This window comes from Neophocaena asiaeorientalis, unplaced genomic scaffold (assembly GCF_003031525.2).
Source record: "Neophocaena asiaeorientalis asiaeorientalis breed wild unplaced genomic scaffold, Neophocaena_asiaeorientalis_V1.1 scaffold168, whole genome shotgun sequence".
NCBI classification, from domain to species: Eukaryota; Metazoa; Chordata; class Mammalia; order Artiodactyla; family Phocoenidae; genus Neophocaena; species Neophocaena asiaeorientalis.
Genome location: NW_020175664.1, coordinates 436,615 through 443,589, shown reverse-complemented (window position 1 = coordinate 443,589; position 6,975 = coordinate 436,615). Strand labels below are relative to the sequence as shown.

At 41.5% G+C, this 6,975-nt stretch overlaps 1 non-coding gene across 1 annotated transcript; it reads right to left on the bottom strand.

Moving 5' to 3' along the window:
* Positions 1-6,393: 6,393 nt before the first annotated feature.
* LOC112390546 (U6 spliceosomal RNA) lies at positions 6,394-6,501 on the bottom strand. Its single transcript, XR_003001295.1, has one exon. It is a non-coding gene; the product is annotated as a U6 spliceosomal RNA (small nuclear RNA).
* Between the last annotated feature and the right edge of the window lie 474 nt (positions 6,502-6,975).

Sequence of the window (6,975 nt, the reverse complement as noted above, 5' to 3'; positions counted from 1 at the left end):
CGGCACTTCCCTTCGTAGAACAGAAAGTGCCCCCACAGTTTGAGTACCACAGGCTGAGAAGTTCCATAAAGGACACACGATCACCAACTGAAAAGACTTACCAGACAGGGAACGCCTGCAAAGGACCAAGATGAAACCCACCTTACTCCCCAAATCTGGAAAATGGAAAAGAGATAAAGGTTAAGGAAATCCGACCATGGAAATCAAGCTCATAGCATCCCCTCCGCACGCAATTACCGAGTCAAAATTCAATGAGCGTTCAGCGCATGCAAGAGAGTTGGGGGTAGGTGAGATGGGCTTACCTTAAGGGGCTCCATTTTGAACCTATTACCTGTTGTCACTTAAAACACAATACACCCCAAACCACAAAAGACCAGACTTACAGAACCTGCCTTAAGTTGTTCCGCAATGAGTGAAGATCGAAGCTTCCCAATGTAGATATCCCAAGTCATAGACAACACTACGCCCACACATATAGCTTCTGGACCCAAAGGCCGAAAGAGGGAAGCGCACATAGGGTTATTAAAGGTGGAGAGGAAAGGAAGCTTAGGGTGAAAGGAGGGGACGAGCATCCCAATCGAATTTCAGAATGCAGAAGGCAAGGCAAATCCCGAAAGGATACGAAATGAAAGAAACTAGTTTCCTGGAGGGAGGAGAGGATGGAAAAGTGAAGGTGAAATAAAGTGCAGGCGACATTTACAAGATACTGAGTCACGCTGCTTTCCTCTTCAGGTGATGAGAGCTGGGCGCTCCTGGGCTCTTATATAAGCCAACGACCCAGACTTTGAGGGGAAGACCACTCCCCTCCACTGGTCTCCACCCACACCCACCCATCTTCCTTCTGGGTCAGACCCACCCTCTTTTTTTTTTTTTTAAACTGTTGACTCCTTTATTGTTTATAGCACCAGAACAAACTATTGTTGTAAACAAACTGGGGGGAAAAAAAAAGGATAGAAGTACCCAGAAGAATGTCAGTCTACCTCCTGGGGACTCAGTTATTCATTCAACAACTATTTACATATAATATTGATTTGTCGTATTTATTGAGCAAATAAAATACACCAGGCCCTTTGCTAGTTTTGGGGGTGATTGAGGTGAATAAGACCATGGATTTTATAGTCTAGAACAGTGGTTTTCAACTGAGGGTGACTATTTTCCTCCACTGGGGACATTTGGCAAAGTCTGGAGACATTTTTGGTTGTCACAACTGGGGTGACGAGTGGAGTACAGCCAGCCTATAGTGGGTAATACCAGGGATCTTGGCAAACATCCTACAGTGTACAGCCCCTCACAATAAAGAATTGTCCCCGCCTAAAATGTGAATAGCGCTGAAGCTGAGAAACTATGATCTAGGTAGAGGTAGGGTGATGGACAGAAAAAAAACAAACAACAAACAAGCACACATCTAATTGCTGTTCATATTATTTCATCTGAATCTCTCCATATTCATATAAACATTGATGTGGGGATCACTTCTGTGCTCTTTAAATCCAATAGCCTATTGAAAAGTATTTAAAATAGGTTTTAGCAACCATGAATATTAGAATAAAATTTCTCAAAATGTTTTCAGTATCTTTTAAAAATGCGCACGATTTTACTAAAGTGATGTATATTTTCGAGGTCTTATTATTATTCTCCCTGTAACACATCTTGGACAAGGAGTAACAAATCCATGGGACTTGCTAAGGATGGTTGGATGAACTGCAGAAAATATATAAATGAAATAGTAGAAAAATAAATAAATGTGCTTTAATGCTTGAATGGCAGTACAGAGTACGCTTTTACCATAATTTCATTAATCCCCTAATTTTAGACATTTTCAATTTTTATAAATTTAGGATAATTTATTAATAGCGCTATAATGAGCATTTTTTATTATTTAAAATTTGGGGGGGTTTAATTTTCTATTTAAAAAAAATTTTTGTTGGAGTATAGTTGATTTACAATGCTGTGTTAGAATGAGCATTTTTTAAATTTCCTTTTTTGTTTTTTTTCTCTTTTAAATTTTCTTTTTTTCTTTTGCAATGAGCTTTTTTTTTTTTTTTGGCCACGCAGCTTGGCTTGCAGGATCTTAGTTCCCCGACCAGGGATTAAGGCGGTGAAAGCACCAAGTCCTAACCACTGGAACGCCAAGGAATTCCCCAAAATGAGCATTTTTGAGAGCAACTTTGATAGGAGTGGAGGCATTTGTTTCTGATGTCTTCTACAAATCCGTGTTAACCCTCCAAATATTCTCTGCATTTGGAAGTACTGAAATGAAGTGATTTGCCCAAGAAAACATGGTCAGAAGTAAATGGAATTGAACCCAGGTTTAGAAGTTCTTGCTTTGGTCCTGGTCAAGGTTGCCGCGGGAGAGCACTGCTTCTGACCTGCCATCTGCTGAGCCCATTCAGAGGCAGATCTAACCTGTCCACTCCTCTCCCATCCCACCTGGACCTCTCATACATCCCCAGCAAACACCTACCCATCACCTTATTTTGTGTGTTTGCCATTTTGTCAGCCACGGGCAGCTTTCTCTTCCTGCCCTTCACCCTCATGGAGTACATTCAGCGCTGACCCCTACGTGTCTTTCACGTTTCATGGGTTTAGCATTTCTGTTAGTCTAATAACTAACCTACCAGTTCAACTATTTGTCGCAGTTATTTGTCTTTTGAGCTCAGCTCCCGGGGCGCAGGGGGACAATGGTTTTTCTTATTCACCTGGTCCCCCACCCCCAAACCAGCCCCGGAACTGGCCCATCAGTAAAGGTGCATGGGGCATTTGTTTTTAAGGGTGAAAAACTCTTTTAATGCAATTGAATTTAAGGAACATTAAACAAAGACTTACATTCCAAGTTGATTTTAAGTAAATTTAATGTAAATTAAATTTTACATTAGACCCTATTTGATATTTTCCCAGTGATCCCTAACATTTGTGGTGAGACAGTTGTAAGATGACTTTTATTCCTCTGAGTTGACAATTACATATTTGCTTGGTCCAATAGCCTTTGCAATTTTGGTAATTTAATATGCCAATTAAAACCTCAAGTTTTAATCTTTATTAGCTGCTTTTTCCAATTTTTTCCCAGCTTTATTGATGTATGATTAATTTGTTAACTATTAATTAACATTAATTCTCAAATTAATATCTTTCCTCTTTAATAAGCTGCTTTTTAAAAAATTTTTATTTTTTTGGATTCAGAAATTCCGAAGACTTAAGAACTGAAATTTGATAGCCTGAGGTGGCCAGGGGAGGTCGGGACTAAATGGAGGTTGAGACTAAATCAGAAATTCTTCCTGCTGAATTGAAAGGTCTTCATCTGCAAATCACTAGACCTCCTTGTCATTACAATCACCTGGACTCTCCACCTTCCCCACCCAATTCTTAGCTTTATCTGTCTGGTCTCCATACCAATCAGAATAGGGTTTTTTTGTTGTTGCTGTTTTTAAGATCCTCAACAGTTTTTAAAATCCTTTTAGTACAGCATTCTTTCCTCAACATTGATCTACAGCCTGGAGGTGAATGGGTGATAATCCTATTTATTAACAGGATTCCTACCATGGACTGCTTTGTGATGAGGTTAAGAAAAAAGTGGGGGGATGGAAAAAGGACTGTTTCCAGACTAAATGAAATGCTTCTCTTGGGTGCCTACTTTGCTTACGTGTGTGTCTGACACCTCTGAGACTTAATAGGCATCATTTAATATACCTTGAGCACCTAAGATGTACTATCCTTAGTCCTAAATCCTCAGTCCTAAATGCTGGGCATAAAATGGCATCTAAAAAAGAAAGAAAATCCTGACCTTAGTGGAGTTTACATTCTAACAGCGAAGAGAGTTGACAATGAATTTAATAAACCAATAAAGTAAGCGGTTATGTTAGAACATCAACAGGCTACGGAAAAGACAGAGAGGAAGATTGTGGGTGTTGCAATGATGCAGTGGGTCTACTTGTCCGGAATTTTCTAGCTATTTAATTGCTTACTTCCCTGATTTCATGCAAGGCTGTCGATCAAATCATGCCTCCTCATGGACACCTCCTCCAACCAGCTTTTCTTTTCTTTTTTTTTTTTTGCGGTACGCAGGCCTCTCCCTGTTGCGGCCTTTCCCGTTGTGCAGCACAGGCTCTGGATGCACAGGATCAGCGGCCATGCCTCCCAGGCCCAGCCTCTCCGCAGCATGTGGGATCCTCCCGGACCGGGGCACAAACCCGTGTCCCCTGCATCGGCAGGCGGACTTTCAACCACTGCGCCACCAGGGAAGCCCCCAACCAGCTTTTCTAAACTAGCAATTCAGGATATTCACCTCCAAGCTGTGTCTTTATACTTAATATGTACAGTGAGCTGACATTATAAGCTCATTTTCTTATTTCTTTATCATCTGTCTCCACAATTAGAATGCAAGCTTGGGGAGGGAACGACATTTTCTGTTTTGTTCAGGGATGTGTGTGCCACTGCCTGGTCCATCACAGACATGCACACAATAAATGAATCAGATGTTCACACGGTAAATGAATCTGTCAAGTGAAAAAAAAAAATGATCAAGTCTGGGAGAACACTAGAAACGGAGAGAAAATCCCTGTGAATGTGTATGTGTGTTATGATAATTTTACATTTGAAAAACAAAAACAGGACTTCCCTGGTGGCTCAGGGCCACAACTATGCAAGTCCAAGCGCCTAGAGCCTGTGCTCCGCAACGAGAAGCCACCGTCATGAGAACCCCACGCACCGCAACGAAGAGTAACCCTTGCTCGCCACAACTAGAGGAAGCCCGCGCTCAGCAACAAAGACCCAGCGCAGCCAAAAATAAATCAGTAAATAAAGTAGTTTTTAAAAAGATTAATTTAAAAAAAAAAAGGAAAGAAAGAAAAACAAGAGCAAACCTCTACTTTTAGTAACACCCATTGTGAACCGAGCAGAAGCCTTTGGGAGGCATTTCAGAGGTTAATCACAGTTGCAGAATGATTGGGATAGAGTGGGCTTGGAGTGACACAGCCCTCTTTGGGAATATTTTCTCAGGCATCTTTGTGAGTTCTGTCCTGGTTTTCTCCTTGATTATCTTGTATTTTCTTCAGGGTTCGGTACATTGTGTGGATAAGAAATCCAGTTAAAAAGTGTGAGTTAGGCTTCCTTGGTGGCGCAGTGGTTGAGAATCCGCCTGCCGATGCAGGGGACACGGGTTCGTGCCCCGGTCCGGGAAGATCCCACATGCCGCGGAGCGGCTGGGCCCGTGAGCCATGGCCGCTGAGCCTGCGTGTCCAGAGCCTGTGCTCCAGAACCGGAGAGGCCACAACAGTGAGAGGTCCGCGTACCACAAAAGAAAAAAAAAAAGTGCGAGTTTGTGTTTTTTTTGCCTGACCTACCATCTACATTAAAGCTTTTCGAGGATGGCCATTCCTTTTTTAAAATAAATTTATTTATTTTTGGCTGCATTGGGTCTTCGTTGCTGCGCACAGGCTTTCTCTAGTTGTGGCCAGCGGGGGCTACTCTTCATTGCGGTGCATGGGCTTCTCATTGCAGTGGCTTCTCTTGTTGCAGAGCATGGGCCATAGGTGCGCGGGCTTCAGTAGTTGTGGCTCCTGGGCTCAGCAGTTGTGGCTCCCTGGCTCTGGAGCGCAGGCTCAGTAGTTGTGGCGCAAGGGCTTAGCTGCTCCGTGGCATGTGGGATCTTCCGGGACCAGGGCTCGAACCCGTGTACCCTGCATTAGCAGGTGGATTCTTAACCACTGTGCCACCAGGGAAGTCCAGGATGGCCATTCTTAATAATATTGGTGATGGAATGTACATGATAGATAAGAGAGAGGAAGGTATGAAAGATGAGATTCCAAGTGTCAGGAGTGTGCAAATGTGTGCTGTTGATTCACATGGATGTGCCTCAGCTTTAGGGGGGAGCATTGTCATGAGTTTTAATTTTTGAGTTTCTGAAGGCACCTTGTAAAATTTTGGAACCACCTAACTAATTGAATTATTCAATACACTTTCCCAAGTGTCTGTCAAGCTCCAGGGTCTGCCTGGGCTCTGAGGACACACATATAAACCATTCAGTACATATATATTTTAATCATGCCACTCACATCCTGTTTACTACTCCAGCCTCAGTTTTCCCATCCAACAAATCCTTGGGAAGGTTGAAGAAAGGGGATTGTTTCTATATCTGGGTACCACTGTCTTTATGTCAGAGACTGTCCATCTCTATTTCCTTTTATCCAAAAGAGCAATTCAGCCTTACAAATCACCACTTTATTGATGGATGGTTAAAAAAAAAAAAAATTCCATGTGAGAAAGAAAAAAAAAGTAAGGAATTGCAATAGGGATTGTAAGGGAAGCAAACTTTTATGCTTTTAAGGTTCTTGCTGGCGGTTCCTGAGAGTTAAATTGACATAAGTTTGACCAGCAGGAGGAAAACATACACGTTAAAAAAATACAGAATGCTTCATAATGTTGCGTGTCATCCATGCACAAGGCCTATGCTAATTTACTCTGTATCATTCTGTTCCGATTTTATTACCCATGCTTTGGAAGCAAGCTCCAAGCAAATGTATTGAATACAAGTTTTACATGACACGGGAGCCTTCACGAAGACTCAAGACGCAAGGAGATGGCAAAACTTACTTGCTTTTTTTTTTTTTTAAATCAATAATCACTTTTTTAAAAATTGGAAAGTATAGTTGATTTACAATGTTGTGTTACTTTCAGGTGTACAGCAAAGTGATTATACATATAGGGCTGGCCAAAAAGTTCGTTTGGTTTTAGGGAAACAGACACATTTTTCATTTTCACCAAGAATTTTATTGAACAATGTATTCACTAACCGAATGAACTTTTTGGGCCAACCCAATATCTATATATTCTTTTTCAGATTCTTTTTCATTATGGTTTATTACAAAATATCAAATATAGTTCCCTGTGCTATACAGTAGGAACTTGTTGCTCATCTATTTTATATATTGTAGTTTGTATCTGCTAATCCCAAACTCCCAATCCATCCCTACCCCCCTT